Raw genomic sequence first — 19,302 nt, forward strand, 5'->3', positions numbered from 1 at the left:
TTATGATTCCACAGCTTGGGCAAAATCCAAGTTGGGCAGCTGAAAGATACCACAGCTTTTGCCTATTTGCCAACTGGCAGAGAACTGTATTCTGAGAGCATATACCGCTGAAGTAGGGCAAAGACATCTTTAAAAGCTCTGAAACAACTCTTCTGCTGAATCTATAACCCAATGCAGACATAAGGGGCAAAACACAGCCTCAGCAACTTATTCAAAATACGGTAGGCCATTAAAAAAATGCAAGTATTCCACAGCATTAAGGAGTTTGTAGACAAGGGAAGAGAAACAGCTAGGATATTAGTTAGGTTAGTGCTGTGGGATGGGGAAAGATGAGTGAGTAGTTAGGATGTTAACTGGCTTAGTGTTGTTGGAATTCACTATGATGGCTGATGTACAGGAAGCTTTGGCAGAAAAGAGCTGCCACTTCTACTGGAATGGCATTGCTTCAATCAGCTATGTCCACTCTCCGTTTTAGAAGATTTGAGAAGTTGTGCAACTGCTAAATTGCCCTGGTAAGTGCACTATTGTGCTATGAACTATTTCCTTTTATATGCAAGTTCAGAATAGATGGGAGGTTCCCTATTCGAAGACCAAACATGCAGTCTTTCAAATGCATCTTGGTCAAACTCAAAAGACTGAAACGGCAAAATATCGAAGCGGCTTTTAAGCGAATTCTTTCCCTGGGAAAGAATTTGCTTGGCCGTTTCGTTACTTTGCCATTTTCAGCACTGTAGTGCGGTCTCGGAGTTGGTATATTTAAATAGGGGGTGTGGGGTGCAGCCCCCACTTAATGTAATGTTTAAAGTGTTTTATTTATTTTTTTGTTGGAACAGCGATTTTTTTCCCTTGGAAAAAAAAATCACTGTTCTGACAGTTCGAAATTGTATACTTTAGCTTACACAGGGTCGATTAATCACAGTTTGCTTTTTTTAAGCATTCAGTGATCTAATATAGACCCTATAGGGACTCGTCTACATCTATCAACTTGCAACAAGTTTCAACCAGAAAAGAAAAAAAATGTTACTAAACCTTCAACAACTCACCCCCCCCCCCTACTTAACCATACCAAACACAATGCCTACATGACAAAAACTGCAACAATTATCTACAGCAATTAGGATTGTGTACTGTGGACTTGAAATTAACAGCTTCATCCAGTAAAACCTTTACTTCTAGAAGGTGAACCAACGCAATACTTCTATACCACTTCATGTTAAGTAATTACAGCTCCAGATCCTAAAGTCGCCCAAGGACGTGTCCTTTTACACCTGGTTTTGTTGTGGAGTCATCATTGCTAACATTTTTATTTTGGTTGGCCTCTTCATATGAAGCCACACAGTGGAGTAGAAATATCACTGAAAAACTGGAGAACAGATGCAAAGTATATTGAATGCAGCAGACTCCATCAGACTTCCCTAAAAGCATTAATACACATACAGTAAAAAGCTGTGTGGATTCCTGAAGCAGTAGAAGTGGCAGGATTTTGGTGAATTAATATTTATACCTCGTAAGTAGACTCCATTCATGCATTTTCACATACTTCCTTTGACCTTTTTGGGGTCACACGGGAACCAGAGGCTCTCAAGCAAGCAATGAGTGAAAGGCAGAGAATCAAATCTGGACACAATAGGTTCATAGGTGTTTACTAGGCTAACTATCACAAGGGCCTTTTTAAGCCTTGCCATGTGTTCCCAAAAGTTCTGATACCCTTGATAACTGTAAGCAGGGACTTGGGAGAGAGAAAACATTTACAAGCTACAGTCTGGGAGAAAAACCATTTGCAGGTTGCCTCTATCCATTAGAGACATAGGTGCCAAACCAGGGAAGAATTTTATGTTCCCTATTCAATTGTCCGGGTTGCACTTTAATTGGGTTAGGGAGAAACTCTGCTTCACATGGATGGGGAGAAAAACTCTGGTTGAAAAAGTGTACTCTAGCATAAACTCAAAATCGGATAAAGAGAGACTAGGTGCACACCACAGTAAAGAACTCTAATAAAACAAGAATGCTAAAACAATGGTGAGCCCTTTTGCTACCACTGTAGCTTCATCAGACTCAATTAAAACAATCTTTCCTTCACTATTTAAATACAAAACATCCAATCAAAAACATAACCTGTTAAAGTTAGTCACCTGAATACAACATTATTTCTTAACACATAAATGGAGTCATATTATGGACATCAAAAACTACATACATATATTCATTACAACCAAAAAATAAATACATAGAAAAATGCAGTAGTGCAACAATGTTTCAGTGGGCGGAATTTAAATGGGGTTTCAGGGATACAGCCTGATGCCTGGAAACGTATCTGCATCTAACCGTATAATCCACTGTTGCTCCCTTTCTTCTGTAAAGTTCTTGATATCACCCCCTCTAATGTTCATAGCTATAACCTCAAACTATGTTCATCACCCTTGTATATTATATGTTGCCCCAATGCACTCTTAGCCCTCGTTTCTCACAGCTCCTACGTGTTCTAATATATGTTCTTTCAGACGTCTATTGGTCTTCCCTATATGGTATAAAAAAAACATACTGAGCAATAAGAAAAATAAATTGCATACTTTGTATTACAAATCAGCATATAAAGAGGTCTCTGCAACAAACCCTTTCACTGGATGCTCAAAGTAATTGCCCATATGTATAAACTTACAGGCTTTAGGTCCCCTCTCTGACGGTGGTATATAACCTTTGCTGACACTCAGCATAAGAGTCTCTTTAGTGACTTACTGTTTCCAAAACTGAAAATCGGGGTCATTCCCAATCAACCCTCTAAACTTCTCCCCCATACTTATTATGCCCCAGTTCTTAATGTCATAAATCTTGACATTACTGCTATACGTTAGTATTAACCTAGTCACACTATTTCTATATGGCCTCTCTCTGTCAGTGTTTTCATATCTGAAAAATAGGGATTCCCTCTCGCCCCTCGTTCAAGGGCTTCAGCAATTAGGGAATCCACCTCACTCACCTTGTACCCTCTTTGTAAAAAAATAAAAAAATCCTTAACTCTTGTAATGCTACCTTCATATCCTCATTATTGTGTAATCTCGTTACTCTCATGGTTTGACCTTGCACATTTTTATAGACATGGTGGGGATGCATATTCCCCTTGTGTAAAAAAGCATTCTTCTTACAGGGCTTTTTATATATAGAAGTCCTAACATCACCGAATAAACTTTTACTTATGTTAACATCTAAAAATTCTATAACTTCAGATGGATAATTATAAATAAATTTTAGAAATTATGCAGTGGTTTCATAAACGGTCTACAAAACATGTGGCCTACTCAACAGGTCCATCCCATAAAACAAAAATATCATCCACGAACCTGTTGTAGGTCAAAATATATCGACAGAACTCATTGTTCAACATAACTTTCCAGTTCCCACTGTGCTAAAGCCAGGCTGGCATAACTGTTCGCACAAGCTGTGCCTATCGTTACAGCAACCTTCTGAAGACAGAACCATTCATTACAGACTTATAGGTTCATAGACTAACATTATTTTCTAAAATCAATTCTAATAAACTTCACACCAAACCTTTGTTGCCCAAGCCTGTTTTACTTGACAGAGTCCAATGCTTTCTACCCCCCAATAATTGGGGATAACAGTAAATAAAAAGTTAAAAAAAAATAGTCTCATCTTGTACTTGCTTCACAATAGGGAATAACTCAGTCAAAAAATCCTTTGTATCCTTCAATATTGTATTAGTGGAATTAACAAAAGAGCGTAACATTTCCTCCATATAAATGGAAATCGGTTCTGTGGCCCACTCTCTACTGGACACATGGGTAGGTTAACATTTTTGTGAACTTTTGGGAGACCATATAAACTCTGTATAATCAGAAATTCAATGGAAAAAGATAATCAATAACTATTCATGCACATATCAAATAAAAAGAAAGCAACTCTTTCCATAATTCCCTCTACCTGTACCATACTTAACTGAACCCAAGTTTCACAGTCAGACAATAAATTAACCATATCATGCAGATGAGTCTTATCTAATACAATACATCCCTCTTTAAATCAGAGGGGCGTTATTTCTATTGAAGAAAGTTCTTTTAACTGTGTCAATGCACGACGTTAACCTTCATTCAAATTAAACCTGTTGTTGCTAAATTACTTTCATACATTGAACAAACCTTTTCACAAATATCAGTAGACAGTTCAACAGTAGGGTCAATCACAGCAATAAACATACCGTTTTTCTTAAAAGACCAAACGTGTTCCTATACAATCAACAAATTGTGATCTTAAAAGACAGATTCCTAAAACATTTTAAGGTCTATAATGACAGACATATCAGACTATTGCATTGAAATAAATAATAGCCCTCTGTTAAGAAGGCTATTTTCTTCAGAATTTAACGCAAGTGAGGAAATGTTTATAACCAAGTCATTTAAGCCTGTTTACCTTTTCCTTGTTCTCTACTGACTGGTATATCTGCCGTACTCATCCTTGCCACGAGCAGCTCCTCGTTCGGTCTCTCGTCCCCTATGGGCATGGGTAGTAGACCTGCAAGGGAAAAATCCACTCGTTGAGTGGGGACAGCACAGCACTGTTCGTCTTCCATATTCTGCATCATCTGATGTACCAAGGCCATCATGATGACGTCTCTACATTTAGAGACTTCCTGCACTTCACTTAAAGGGACAGGCACAGCCTTCAAAGCCCATCCTGGATCCTGTTCTATATGCAATGCCTCGGTGACCACTGGAATTGGTTGAGCTCTTTCCCAAAGAGTGTTGCTCATATCCCCAGTCTTACTGACGGGGCTAACCTCTCCATTATCAAGCCACTGTTTAGAAGTCCTACTTTCCTTCAGTCTGGGCCATGAGAACACAATCCCACCCCCAAAAATCACCCAAGTCTGTTTTTTTTTTTTTTAACATTTGGCTAACTAAAACCTTCGTTCAAAGTTCTGTACATTCTCATATAGAGCATCCAGTTTCTCACCGATGACTTCAGGTGAGAATTGGCTCTGAATGAGTTGTAACATTTGTTTATCTCAGCAATGCTTCTTCCATAGGTTTAAAAAATTCCACCAGAAACTGCATATAATAATCAAAGCAGAGTCTAAGGTTCACAGTTTGCCACTGTTTCAAGAGGTCGGGATATGTGGTGCCGTATGTTGGTATTTTAAAGCACCCTCAGACCTCTAGGGACAATTTTAAAAAGTGTATGGATGCCTCTAGATAGAATCTTTGCCACTGTACATAAAAATTGTGTTTTATTTCAGTATGTTCTGGTGCAATACTTTCATTCTTAGCAAAAGTATAACTCATTAGAGGATTCATACCTGAAAGTAGCTGTCTCTGCAAACGTTCTGTTTGACTGTTAACCACACATGGATTATATTCCAGTTCAACAGATATGCCTTCAGCCATGTCTTGAGCCATGTACAATTAGGAAACTAAAGCAGCCCAAAAATATATATGAGAAAAGAAACATGGATAGGGAGCCTGCTCCAGAAATGGGGTAATCTCTGGGATACATACCTCTCTCTCCAGGAGGTCCTATTTATATCACAGGCAAGGTTTTAAGTCTTTAGAACTGGTAATTCTGGTGCTGTTTGTTTTGCATAAATGCAGGTGGTCCATTTTGACAATGCCCTGCATATGTCAGGCATAGATCGCCCATCAAAAGCCTGTAGGAGACAGAATTCAGGGATACAGCCTTGACACAGTCTGCATACGACATTTTACTTAAGCTCTGTATTCTTTTAGCGAGGAACGTCTGTGAACATTTACATTTTTGGGATATGCCTGGTTAGGTACATATCAAAGGGGGGGGGGCCCACTGTGCCTGATAAGTCTGACGAATGCCGAATACACAGTGGAACAATGACTTCCTTGGACTTAGATGCTATACCTTTGTTTACAAGTTGTACAACCTAGAATTTCCTCACTACTGTAGATGCATGAAGGTCAAAGGCTAGAATATTGTGTGCGTCTTAAGTCCCTGACTTTTGGGTCAACTCTAAGGGGTACATTGTCAATATGATTACCAGGGGTGGAGGACTTCCCGAAGGACACCATTATGCATTTCTTGGCATTTACTTTTAGTCCATGGCTCTGACACCAATTGTTTGTCTGTGTCAGCCCCTCCTGGAGAACATTTGTGTCAGTGTGGGATTCAATGACAGCTGCTAATTTGCAATCTGCAAATTTAGTCAGCCAGAGCCACTGACACTGGCCTTGACTTCTGAGAAGTAAATGCCAACAGGGAGCATTCCAAGGACTGATCCCACAAGAACTCCACTTGTGACTGGCCTCTTTGCAGAGGTGGAGTCCCCAGTTCCAACTTCCTGGGTCCTGTCTGTGAACCAGTTGGCTATCCACCGGTTGACATACAAGTTTGTATCCAACTTCTTGAATTTGTCAACAATGCCTGAGCGGGGTAGTGTGTCAAATGCCTTTGCCAGGTCAAAGTAGGTAGTGTGAACCATCCTGCCCTCCTCCACTGCTTTGGTGACCTTCTCAAAGAAGTCCACCAGGTTGAGTAGGCATGATCTGCCCTTGACAAAACCAAACTGGGTTGTGTCCAGTGTCTGGAGGTTTACTATAATCACTACTGATCACTTCCATGATAATTCTTTCCATGGCTTTACATACAAGACTAGTGAGACGTATAGGTCTGCAGTTTCCAGGGTCTATAGATGGCCCACCTCTGTGCAGACGGATGACTGTTGCTGTTCTCCATACATGCAGCACAAAGCATGTTTGGAGGCTATAGTTAAATAGCAATTCCAGAGGCCCTGATAGGTCATGTTTCATGCTATTTAGAAGGCATCCTAGGATATTGTTTGGGTCCACTGATAGTGTTCCTGACCTTGGAGAGCATTAAGAACCTGTTCCCCTAGTGATAGCAGGAGGAGTTATAGCAGATGGTATTCCCTGAGGGAAGGTTGAGAGGGGTCAAGTTGGAGCTGAATTTGCCAGTAGGTTTACTACATCTTCTGGCTCAGTATAAGTGGCTCCATTTACAATGAGCTCTGCACACAACTGTGTACTGCCTTGAGATTGTGGACATAGCTAAATAATGCCTTGTGGTTGTCCTTTGCCTGGGAGGCCAGATTCACCTCAAATTTGGTAGGCTATTTGTCCTCTGAGATGTTTGTTTAGTTTGAGGTCAGTGCTTTTATCATGCTGGCTTCTGCACTAATTTTAGCCATGCGTTTCTTCCTTCTGTTATACAGCCTATTGATTCTGCGATTCCACCAGGGTTACTCGTTTTTTTTTTAGTTAGTTCTGTACTACTACTTGGTGGGTACAGCTGCCTCTATACAGCTATTACCATGCTGGTACAGGGTTTCTGTGAAAAGTTCTGCATAGGCAGCAATGTTCTCAGGGTTTATGGGGGCTTGAAATTTTGCCAGGTTGTCACTTAATAGCAGGAGGTTAGCGTTGGAGTAGTTCCCCGAACACTCCAGTTGTTTGTTTTTTTTTTTTTTTTTACTTCACAAGGAGACCATTTTGTAGTTTGACCTTACCATGGAAGGCATTACAGCAGGGGATGTGCAGCACACTCCCATATTAGTGAGGACCAGATGCTATATGGCTGCACCCCTGCTTGGTGTAAACACCATCTTGTCCAGGGAGTTTGTATTTACAAACTCCAGGAATCTCTGTGCATGTACGTTTGGTGTCGTATAGGATTCTCAGTTAATAGTGGGCAATTAAAGTCATCCATGAATATGGTGGTGTTGGGTTGGATGGTTAGTGTTTCTAATATGTTTCAGTACATGTTATGTGTTTTCTAGGTCAAAGAAGGGGACCTACAGCTTGAAAGGAAGTGGTACTGGATTTTACCTATGGCGATTTAAACATGGAGCAGCTCAAGTATATTGCCCTGTTTGACCAGCCTTGAGATATTATCTATTTCTGATGTAAATACAGACACCTCCACCTTTAGTCCCCATCTGTGTAGCAGCTGGTCTAAATGTGTGGAAGGCATTACAACCTTCCACTGTTGGTGTACTCTCCCATGGCTTTAAACCAGGTCTCTGTGACCGCACAGACATCAGCATTCTCTAGGGTGAAGAGAGCTTCTAGAGTGGGTAGTTTTTTTGTTTAGACTCCTAGCATTGAGCAGTAATACCTTTAGATTTTCTTGGTTTTGATTTTCTAAGTCAGAAGTACTTGGTGATGGCAAACTGAAACAGGCACTAAGGGGGAAGAAAGTTTTAGCTAACATTTGAAAGCCTGGTGAGGAGACTGTGCAGAGCACCCTGGCATAGCAGCATTGTCTGTTGACCATCTCCTTCCAAGCTGCCAAATTTTGCACTGCCTTAGAATGACACCAGAAACTAAGCCAATTATAAAAATCAAATCATCTTTTGTTCATACTGTGGCACCATACTTGGAGATGGTAAAATGCTAGGTTCGTACCAGCCTGAGATACATATTCTGACAGCTCTAGGATCTCTCTTCAAAGTCTATGGGGATACGTCTCGGGTCAATTATTCCTACGTGGACCGAGTCATACTGGTACTTGTGGTCCAATGACCCATGTGTGTGCGTAATGTGGCAGATCCTAGCCCCCGTTAAGCAACTAACCAGGACCTTCTCCTTACTCAGCCTGGTGAGTGGCACATCAGTGTGTCTCAAGATGGAGACACCAATGATCAGAACATTGGATTGTGTGACGGCTTGCCTTATGGGCCTACGGGAAGAGCCTCCATGAGATGTGGCTGTATGCATTTATGTGGGTGTTGTTTTGAAAGAGTGCATTTGGGGCTGCTGAGAGTATTTGTTACGTATACTTTGTCTAAAGTATTTGTGGTTTAGGAAGGTTACACTGAAGTGCTTTCAGCATAGGGTGGCCACGGTGGTGCAGCGGTTAGCGTTGCCACCTCACAGTAAGAGGATCTCCGGTTCAATCCCCAGCTGGGGTGCCTTCTGTGGAGTCTGCATGTCCTCACGTAGGTTTCCTCCGAGTGCTCCGATTTCCTCCCACATCCCAAAGACATGCTGCAGGTGGATTGGACAATAAATTGGCCATAGGCGAGAATGAATGTGCCTTCTGTGGAAGGATGGGTGCCAGACTGGCAACACGACACCGTAAAACTCCACTGCCAATCATGAGCAGACAGGTGATCCGCTGTGGCGACCCCTAACCGGGAAAAGCCAAAAGAAGACGACGACATTGAAGTGCTTCAGCGTATGTGGGTCTATATGTCTGCTTTGAATTTTGCGTGAAATCCACTTTAAACATTTACAAGTTAACCCAACATGAACCTCAGCCAGTTTATAATGTCAAATAACACCTTTCAGCAATTTTGAATACAGCAAGGAAGACATTTGGAAAATTTTCCAATGGTACTGTACGTGTGCAAGTACAAACAAAATGGAACAAAAAACTTTCGTTACCTACTAAACCATCACATTCCACACTGTTTCGTCTACTACAAAGCTTGTGACTTACTTTCAGTACAGCCTACCTGCTGTAACGGAAAGCACTGCAACTGCTTCACTACATTTATTTTTACAAGTATTGAAAAAACCTAAAAATAATGTGGCTATATAAAATACATTAAAACCAAACAGGCCCAGCTATCAAAAGTGCCCTGCAGTCCTTAAATACCACTGAGCCACCTGCAATAAAACATCCCTATATCATATCATTTTTTTTTTTTTTTTAATTTATGAAATGATTTTTGTTGACCAGGTTAGTCAAAGTAGGAATGGGCTATTTTCACAGGAGACCACAAGTGGTATTCATACTAGCTACTGGAAAATTAGCAAGGACAACAGTAATTCCCTGGGATCTACCTGACCCTGCCACTATGTCAGGCAGCTGGGACTTGAGTTTCTCTGTCATCTAAAAGGACAGCGTCTCAGGAGAGCAACCGCTCCCTAATGCAGTACTCCAGTGTCAGTACTGGAATAAACAAACACCTGGTCTTAGGAGAGAACCCATAATTCTCTGAAAAATTAAAGGTCAGCATGCTATCTACTGACCCACTAACAACTGTGTTACATCTTTTATCGCAAAAAAGCTAGTTTCCTCACAATCCAGACTTTCCATCCAATGTAATCAAACTTAAGATTCTCTGTTGATGCTCACACATTTCTGCTCATTTGCAGACACAGCCAAGGTGAAAAATACGTACAGGCAGTAGTACTAGGAACTCGCAAAGGCAGTAGAAATTAAAACAGTCACATAAATTTCACACCAGCAAAACAGGAATCGGTATCAGTAATGTTAGAATACACTTTAGTAGTTACAATGTGAACCATGAGAAGTAGGATTTACAGTGCTAATACAAAGAAATCAGCATTTTACAGTATTTGTAGTACGACTGACCCAAAGTACTTGTGCTGTACTTACTTTATATTTGTGGATTGGGGAAGTGCATTGATCTAACTTGACCATTATCAAACATAGCTCGGGTGGCACACCTGCAAAAAAGTACTTGGTAATCTTAGACAAAAACTGTTATAGGTAAAATACGGTATAAAAAATAAGGCACAAGTAAGACAATTTGTTTGATGTGGAAATAGCAGCGAGTTTTCAGTACAGGAGTAAGGGGAAGGGATAGTACAGTACTGAGAGGAAATGATGCGATTGATCCCTTTAGGGATAAGATTTGGTTTGCTGAAGTAGGTGAAATTCTACATCCTTTCTGAAGATGTGAAAGTTGTCGCTGGTATGAAGAAGATATGCTTAGTGGACTGGATGTTTGATCAGAGTGGGGAGATGGAGAGTTTACTGACTATTTTAGGTGACAGGTTGCATGTGGAGTCTTTCAATTGGGTTTAGCGGGGAACTTTTGAGAAGCAGCAACTTAAAAAAAGAGTTGTGTTCAAAGTAGGAAGTTGACTAACAGGAAGCCATTTCGCTTTTAGATTGTGGCAGTGGTGTTCTTGGGGAGGGGGGTAATAGTGATGAAATCATTCCGTATAATCAAACACTCACAGTTCCAAACTTATTTTAACACCAGCAGAAGTGACCACAAGTCATTTGATCACTTCTGCCAGTGTCAAGTCCACATAAAATTGAGCACGGTGGGGACTGTGGAATTTTGCACATTCCCTACTGTAGAGGGAGCTCAGAGTTGTGATATAATTAGTGGGTGGTATAGGGGTGCAAGGGGGCTCCCCCCAAAAAAGCGTTTTGTTTCATCATTGTTTATGGCTTTTGATCTTACAAGATCATTAGCTGTTTGAAGTTTGTGTACATCGAAGTCTCGAAGTACACCCATGATAACAAATGAAGTGGTTCAGAAGGATTTGGTATTGGTTGCAGAGAATTATTTAAAAAATAAACTATCACCACACCCACACTTCTGCTACTAAATACAAATTCTGTTCAAGCACCATGGAGCCCACAGGAAAACGTACATCAAATCTCTATGTACTTAGCTGGACCTAAAAATAGTTGAAGTGGAAAATAGGAATGACAAAGAGAAAAATATGGAGTAATGTATATTCTAGAAAGCTGCACCGTGCAAATATTTTAAGACAGACTTACGAAATTAAAAGACAACAGTGAGGCTAACTGCATGAAAATACTTCAATACAAATAAATGGGTGAAATATAGATAAAAAAGGCAATAGGCTAAGACTATGCACACGAGAAAGCATAGAATGAAGGTAGGCATGAGTCAAAGTAAACTCACGGAAATGGAACTCCACAGTCCATATTAGTATATTATACACAATACTATAGTACTGATGAGAGACCACTACTTAGAAAAACAAAATGATAATCCAAAACGTAAATACTCAGTTATTAAGCAAGCAATACATATTGCCAGAAGAACACCAGTCAGGATTTGTTTGCAAATTACAAGCACTGTCCCAGACCAATACTACAGACAAGACCGTGCCCCACTGAACACTTCTGTAAGCTGTAACCCCATAAGGCATGTTGGAAGCACAATACGGAGGAACTTCAGTAATACTCAAGACCACAAACTCAAATGCACTATCTTTCTAAAAGATATATATTTTTTTTATTTCACATTTGTTAACCGGGGAAGTCAGACTGGACACAGGCCCATTTTCAGGGGCGGCCCAGAGTGAAATGCTCCACATAAGAAAACATACGAGTAAACAAGTGTACATACAAGAATGCAAATAGGCATACATAAGCAAGAATTAATTTCTAGGTAGTTTCTATAGTGAATGATGCAAGCGAGAAAAAATACTTTTTTTTTCTCTCTCTCTAGAAGAAAGTTAAAATGTACCAAACACTGTATATAAGTTTCCACTTATTTACTACATGAAAGGGATTACATGGTTGATCTGTTTTCACTTCCTCTTTACCCTACTTACATCTGATTAACACCATCTCATCCCTATAAACACCTTTCTTCACTATTCATCTTAAGTTTAAAGTCTCTAGAAATGAAGAATTTCCATCTCCCTTGATTCAATAAGAAAGAAAAAACTTCCAGGGTTTTACATTATCCAGCACTCTTCACAATATAACACAAACACTTTCACTAACTTTGCAGCTGTAACATTGAAATGTGTTAAATTCTTTGAAAGAAAGAGCTACTTAAACATTTATTCCACGTATAAGGTGGCTGTTTTATGAAAAAAAAAAAAAACATTCTTTACAATCCCTTTGCAGTTGGAATACCATTCCCTGGCAGAATACTTTGCCTGGAATTTCAATAATCATTCCAGATTACATTGGATACCTGAAACAATTAGCAAGTCGTAACAGCCAATAATCAAAAACATTAGACTTTCACCTTAACCTAAATAAGAATATTCAGTGCTCCAAAATAAACCAAACACTACAATACTGTACATAGTTTTAGCTTGCAATAATTTATATCTACAATAACCTGAAAACGCATCACTGTTCAATACAGAATATACAAAATAGTAAAAAGCTGTTAAGCAAGGGCAACAGGTTTACTGAATAGGCTCTTTGTTTCTCCTGCTCATGAGACCGTCAAATTGTTACAATCAAAGCATGATCTGGGAAGATTAGAATACAATAAGAATAATTGACAGCCGTGCTGAACAAATGGAGTGAACGGTACCAAAACCAATAGCAAAACTCTTAAAAGTCATCGGCTCTCCACAAAACTACACAGAATGCAAAAGTATGTCACAAACGTAAAAATGTTTGCTCTAAACAACCACATCATAAATGCAAACTTCTGACTTTCTTCACTTACACAGGCCTCTAGTTTCAATTATTTTAAATATGAATAAGTACTGCAGAAATTCAGGGTGTGTTGACAGACTTGCATCACATTTTAAATTGGTTTGACTGTCCCGGAGACAAAGTCTACAATATTTAGTGTTTGCATTTATGAAAATGTTCAGTTTCCAATTTCATTAGCGTTCAAAACAAGGACCGCCTCCGTCCCGTACTAGCAAACATTAAAATATTTTCTTTAACAGTAGCCTTTTTATAACATGGTTAACAGTAAAACATGCTCACGTTCCAGCTGCTCTTTTCTAACTCCCTACAAAGCAACGTAAGCACTGTTGTTGCTGCTGTCAAAAGACAGTTTATCTTAAAATGCACACCAGCAGAACTATGAACAAGAAGCAAAACGCCTAAAGAAAAACACGAATTCTCAAAAATGCATAATAATAAAACAAAACTGGGGCAAAAGAAAAAAATTCCTCACACCCTCCCTCGTAGGATTCCAGTCTCCTCCTCCTCCTCATTTAACTACAAACGTCTGGAACCGTCAAAAGAACAAGTTCATGGTACGCGTCTTAAAACACCGGGACAGTAATGTATAAGGCAATGAGGCAGCACCCACCCCCAATAAATAAATACAAATAGAACTGACCCCCAAACGCTACTCCCTGATACAACTGATTATCCCATAGACCGCCCCGCGACCCACAAACTGGGAGTATCCCCAATTTTGAGCCCAACCACCGCCCCCCAGTTTCTGGCGTTTTATTCAAGGAAAAAGCTAACTGAACGATGAAAGAACTGGGCCTCGCATGGGGAAAACATGACATACTATCACTACTCCAGCTTTCAACTTTCTTCCAAGGGAAAACTTTACTACGAATAGTCACACTACACAAAAGATACTTTAACCTAATCTTTGCAGAAAGTATACTCAGCAGCTTACGTATGAAACCTCCTGATCAGCCTCGGTACTTGACCTACTTAAAGAATCTAAATTACCAAACTACTTAATATCCTAGAATCACAGACTTACCTAACACATCCAGCCCATTACTCCACCACTAGAACTGCTCTTCGGGGAAACTACAAGTACAGAGTACAAGGACAGCACGCGCGTGCTTAGCGTCTATTTGTCCGTGAGACGTCATCCGCGCTCCAGCCTCCAGGTAAACCATTACTCCCAGCTGAATGCGGACAATCTGTCAGATTGTAAAGCGTCGAACGGCGTGAATGACTTGAAGGCTGTGAACGTACTAATGAATCTTGTTGTTGGTATTTTTCTTTTCCTTGGTTACATTTTAATTTTTTTAAAAAGTGTTTGTTTCCGTGACAAATACAGGATAAAGGTTGAGCCTACGCACTGAAGTATATCAAAACACTGGACGAGGAGTCTGTAGTACAAGATATTCATTTACCCAACCTTTTTTTTTAATGTAGCTGGCGTACTGTTTATCACTGAAGACAGTTTATTTTGGATAATTTAAATTAATGCCAACACGGAACAGTAAAAAAAAAAAAGCTTATACCGGAGTTATAAAACAATACTACTGAACAACGCTGTAGTCTTTAAAAAGATCAGCGACTTGTTTGGAAATACCGTACGTAATATATATACCTCATTGTTTGGCTAGCATCAAAGATTGAAACAATACTAGTTTCATGAACTTTAATCATATAATTTGACTTAGGAATGGGGTCCATTCCCGTCATGTTATTAGAAACCCGAAAGTCTTGGAGAAATTAAAATGACAGGAGACAATAAACGTTTATAAAACATAACTAGTCTATATTCTGTTTTAATATATTTTACTACAAAGCTATATCCGGTTATTCCTCGTTTTCTTCCCTCTTGCTACCTTGTTTTCACCATTTTCTTTCATATTTTATTTCCTTCTGGTGTCTATTTTGCGTGTTTGTTTACATAATTATCTGACATGGCTGCCCCTGATTTTGTGCATACGAATTTCTTTTATGGCAGTTCAGCTTGATTAATGTCTATTTTATTTGATTCCTTAGCCATCCCGCGGCGTTAACATTGTCTCTAGATGGTTGTCACTGCTGAAGGGAAATCCAGACCCATACCGCTCAATCTTTTAGCAAAAGAAATCTGGTCAAAGTAAAAATAATTGGGGTACAAAGGTCCAACAATAGGGACAAATTTCGAATATTGCTGTTATAAATGTAGATACTTCTTAGAGTAGCAGGTTTTACATTATGCATTTTCTGAAGAATATGAAATTTAAATCTGAAATGTCTGTTATTTAGTGACTTCTGCCCATGTGCAGAAATGTTAAAGAGGTTGTGGATGGATGGCTCCCTAAGCTTTGTTATTGCCTTATTGTTACATGTATTTCTTTACTTTTGTGCAACAGTTTTACGATCGTTTTCATTGTGTGTTCATTTTATTTTTTAAAAAGATTTAACTTGTAATACAGTTAGCTCTTTATTGGATATTATTTATGTTACAATTATTTCCCTATAGGCCGAACCTGAAATCGGTCCTTTCTGGATCAATGGTCATATCTGGTTATGTTAGAAGATGGGTTACACACAGATCAACAGGTTTTTTGAATTCTTCTGGTTTGAAAACAGAAACTGAAAAAGGGCCAGTGAAACTAACAATTTTGGGTATGGGTACAAAAATTCAGTCCCTGTGTAGTAATTATACTGCCTGGATGCCAGGAAAGCTGAAATATGGATCACTTAAAAGAAAATCAACCAGAAAAGGAGAGAAGTAAACTCTAGTTGGAAAGATTCCTGCAGCTGTTTATCAAAAAGCACTTAATTTCAGTTTTTGCACAGAGATGTCTTCAAGTGAGTGAGAGAAAAAATGTCAAATGCACTCAGAGACTTTTAAAATTAATGAAACACTGAAGGAGTATATCAACTCTAAGCAAAGGCTGGAAATAATAGAATAAGCTTTCACTATTTATTCAGATGCTCTGATAAAACTAAAAAAAAATCTGAGTTTAAAAGGAAGAAATCGCTGTAAGCATGAAGCTTCTCAAAGAGCTGTTTCAAAAAATAGCAGAGTTAGAAGACAGACTACACAGAGAAAACCTGTGATTTTTCTGCTGTACCAGAGAAAACTGAAGGAAAATTCAATGTTAATTTTATGAAAGTACAAATAAGCAGATGGACTGATGTTCCTTCCACAACAGGATTTAATTGAAAGGGCACATCATGTATATGCTCCAGACCTGTCAAAGAGAAAGCAGCAAAAACCTATAATAGTAAATACGTACTCATATCAGTAAAAATAATGGCTCCTGAAAAAAAGTTGCGGTAGAATGGAAAAGTATGAAAATTGAAGGCCGCACACTTGGAGCGTCATAAATGCTGCATTTGCAATTGCAACCAAACCAGCACTATTTACATTATGTGCACAGTGAGTAGGCATGCTAGTCATACATGTGTGTTGTCAGGCCAGTCTGGATGACACAAGCAACTCTTTGTTGCAGCTGCAGTATATCCATACCACTACATCATGATAGTATTCCTCACAGATGAATTTAAGTATGAGTAGCAGAGGTAAATGTTGCTGGTGCATGAGCATCTCTACACGTATAAGTTTATGATGTTTATGGAATATACAGTAATTATATATATATATATATATATATATATATATATATGTGTGTGTGTATGTATATATATATATATATATATATATATATATATATATATATATATATATAATTTACACACACAAATGTGCAACGAAAGGGAAAATAACACTCATTGCTGAGGGTGGAGTATTAACGACACTATTGCAATAGAATCTACAGAGATAGACAGAAAAAGTGCAGAGGGAGGTGTACAACAAAGTATAAATATAGTATAACTAAGTAAAAGCAGAATGGAGAAGCTAGTATGACAATACATAAATGTAGAAAGGTGTGATATAGTAAAGTACCATGATGTACCGACCTGCACAAGTTTTAATAACATCAACATGTGTGCAGTGGACCTGTACTACAGCGTTACTTACATTAAATATGTAAAATATGATACCCTCAGGGGAGTCCATTCATCAGTGCAATCCACATGCCACTATATCCAGTTTCCTAGCAAAGGGAGCCATTGTGCCAGTCAAAGTAACCGTGAATAAAACAAACTCACATATTAGAGGAAAGTAGTGCATGTGGAGACAACAAGGTGAACATTGTAAAACAACAGTTTACAGCCTCCAGGATTTCAAAACCCACAACATATGCATTGACACAGTAAAAATAAGCACATGAATACAATGAGAGATTGAGGCAGTTAGAATAAAGGCATGCACTGTACATTATGATTTATTTTAGGTTGTTTTCACCAAGGGACTTGGAGTGCCATTCAACAGTGGTTATATATGGATATTGATGTTGCTTTCTGCCAACTGTTATGCAATATATGAACACAGAAAAATTACATTTTTTGTTTTTACAAGCACTTTTTGGGCATCTGTATTATTTCTATCTATGGTGTAACCATCATATAGGTTGGAAATGGGAGTACAGTGCAGAAATGAAAAGAGGAAGCAAGAATAGGATACACCACAAGGTGAGCCACTGAAGAATAAACAGGATGGAAGTGGGATAGGGGTCCATGTTTCTCAACATATCAGCTCAACATTACATGGATCCACATATAAATTTGTTTATAAAGGGCCAAACCCTTTGACAAAATTTACAGGATAATGGTATGACTGTTTCATTTCAGGGGACTACAACCCATGATACCAAGAAAAGACACACACTTGACTGGAACTGGACCAATATTTTTTTGTTACTCATATTTTCTACACCAGTGTACTAACATGGCATGCCACAGAAGCACTCGGAGAAAGGTTTCTAAAAAACACATTTCAGGGAATGCAACTCATGATAGATAGAAAATGAGACACATACTTAAATGGAATTGAATCCCTGCCTTTGTTATTGGTATTCTCTTGACAAGTGCACTTACACATCATTCCACAGGAGTATTCAAAGGAAAGGTTTCTGAAAAAAAAATATTTCAGGGGAATGTTAGAACAGTGTAAACAAATGAAAACTGCACATTGGTGATTAAAACACTTCACACACTGTACTGACAATGTACACATTACTGCAAAATTGTTATGCATGTACTATGTTTACATTATTTTATATTTGCATTGTTAGTGTACAATACAAATTGTTTTGTAGACTGCTACAAGGTAGGCCTCAATGGATTTGAACATTTGCCTGTCTGATATTTGCTAGACCTGTGGATTAGCAAGTAAAGACACAAAAGGACTTAAATAGTAACATTGTCAGCAAACATTTCAAGAGAATGTTAGAATAGTATTGAGGACTGAAAATGGCCATTATTAAACATCATAAAGCCATATAGGGGAATCAAAATCCTCTACATATTGTATTGACAATATACACATTTCATGAGTACAATGAGTCATGGAAGCCGTGTCAGTGCAGTTACCAACATCACTTTATTTCAGTTTTACTTGGTGGTGAACATTGACAGTCAAATCCATTGCACAGCTGATGGCAAGCTCTTGGCACAGTCAAATACTTTTTCTCTATTTTTGCCATAGGGTGAGAAGTGTCATTCCTTTGTGGTTATATATGGGCATCAAAGTTACTATATATGATTACAGAAAGATGACATGCCTTTCATACTGATATGATACATAACAGTGCATTAGCAAAGGGAGTAACTGAAGCACTCAGACTAAAAGAGGGTCATAAAATACACATATCAAGGACATGTAGCACATTGGCAGATTGACAGCAAGAGGAGAAAAAAAAGATTCAGTGGGTTGGAATAAAGGCTTTCATAGCTAGTCACATTTTCCATAGCAGTGCATTAGCAAGGGCAGCCATTGAAGCTGTCACACTGTAATGGGTCATTATGAAGACACGTATCAGGGATATGTAGCACATCTGCAGAGTGGATAATGATCAATGTAAAACAGCATACAACCCCATAGGAGTTGAACGCTCCACTCAGTACAGAGTAGAAATCATTTTTGTAACAGCTGCAATAAAGCCATTTGCTTAACTGTATTGTACATGTACCTGCTGAAGTGCAGCCACACTTAACTCATTTGCATTAACAATATCAAGATCGTAATGCATTCCAAGGATTTTCATCATTTTTGCTATAAGGCAAGAAATACAATTCCTCTGTGGTTATACATGA

The 19,302-nt window shown here is 38.8% G+C and overlaps 1 protein-coding gene across 1 annotated transcript in view; it reads right to left on the reverse strand.

The window, feature by feature from the left end:
• The window catches only part of LOC122801241 (FERM, ARHGEF and pleckstrin domain-containing protein 2-like), a 611,801-nt gene extending 597,489 nt beyond the window's left edge, over positions 1-14,312 (reverse strand). Inside the window, exon 1 of the mRNA XM_044070792.1 lies at positions 14,168-14,312. The gene's annotated coding sequence lies outside the window, so the exon portion shown is untranslated. The remainder of the gene's footprint in view (positions 1-14,167) is intronic.
• Between the last annotated feature and the right edge of the window lie 4,990 nt (positions 14,313-19,302).

Source organism: Protopterus annectens, chromosome 4.part1 (assembly GCF_019279795.1).
Source record: "Protopterus annectens isolate FY-2018-M chromosome 4.part1, PAN1.0, whole genome shotgun sequence".
Classification (NCBI taxonomy): Eukaryota; Metazoa; Chordata; order Ceratodontiformes; family Protopteridae; genus Protopterus; species Protopterus annectens.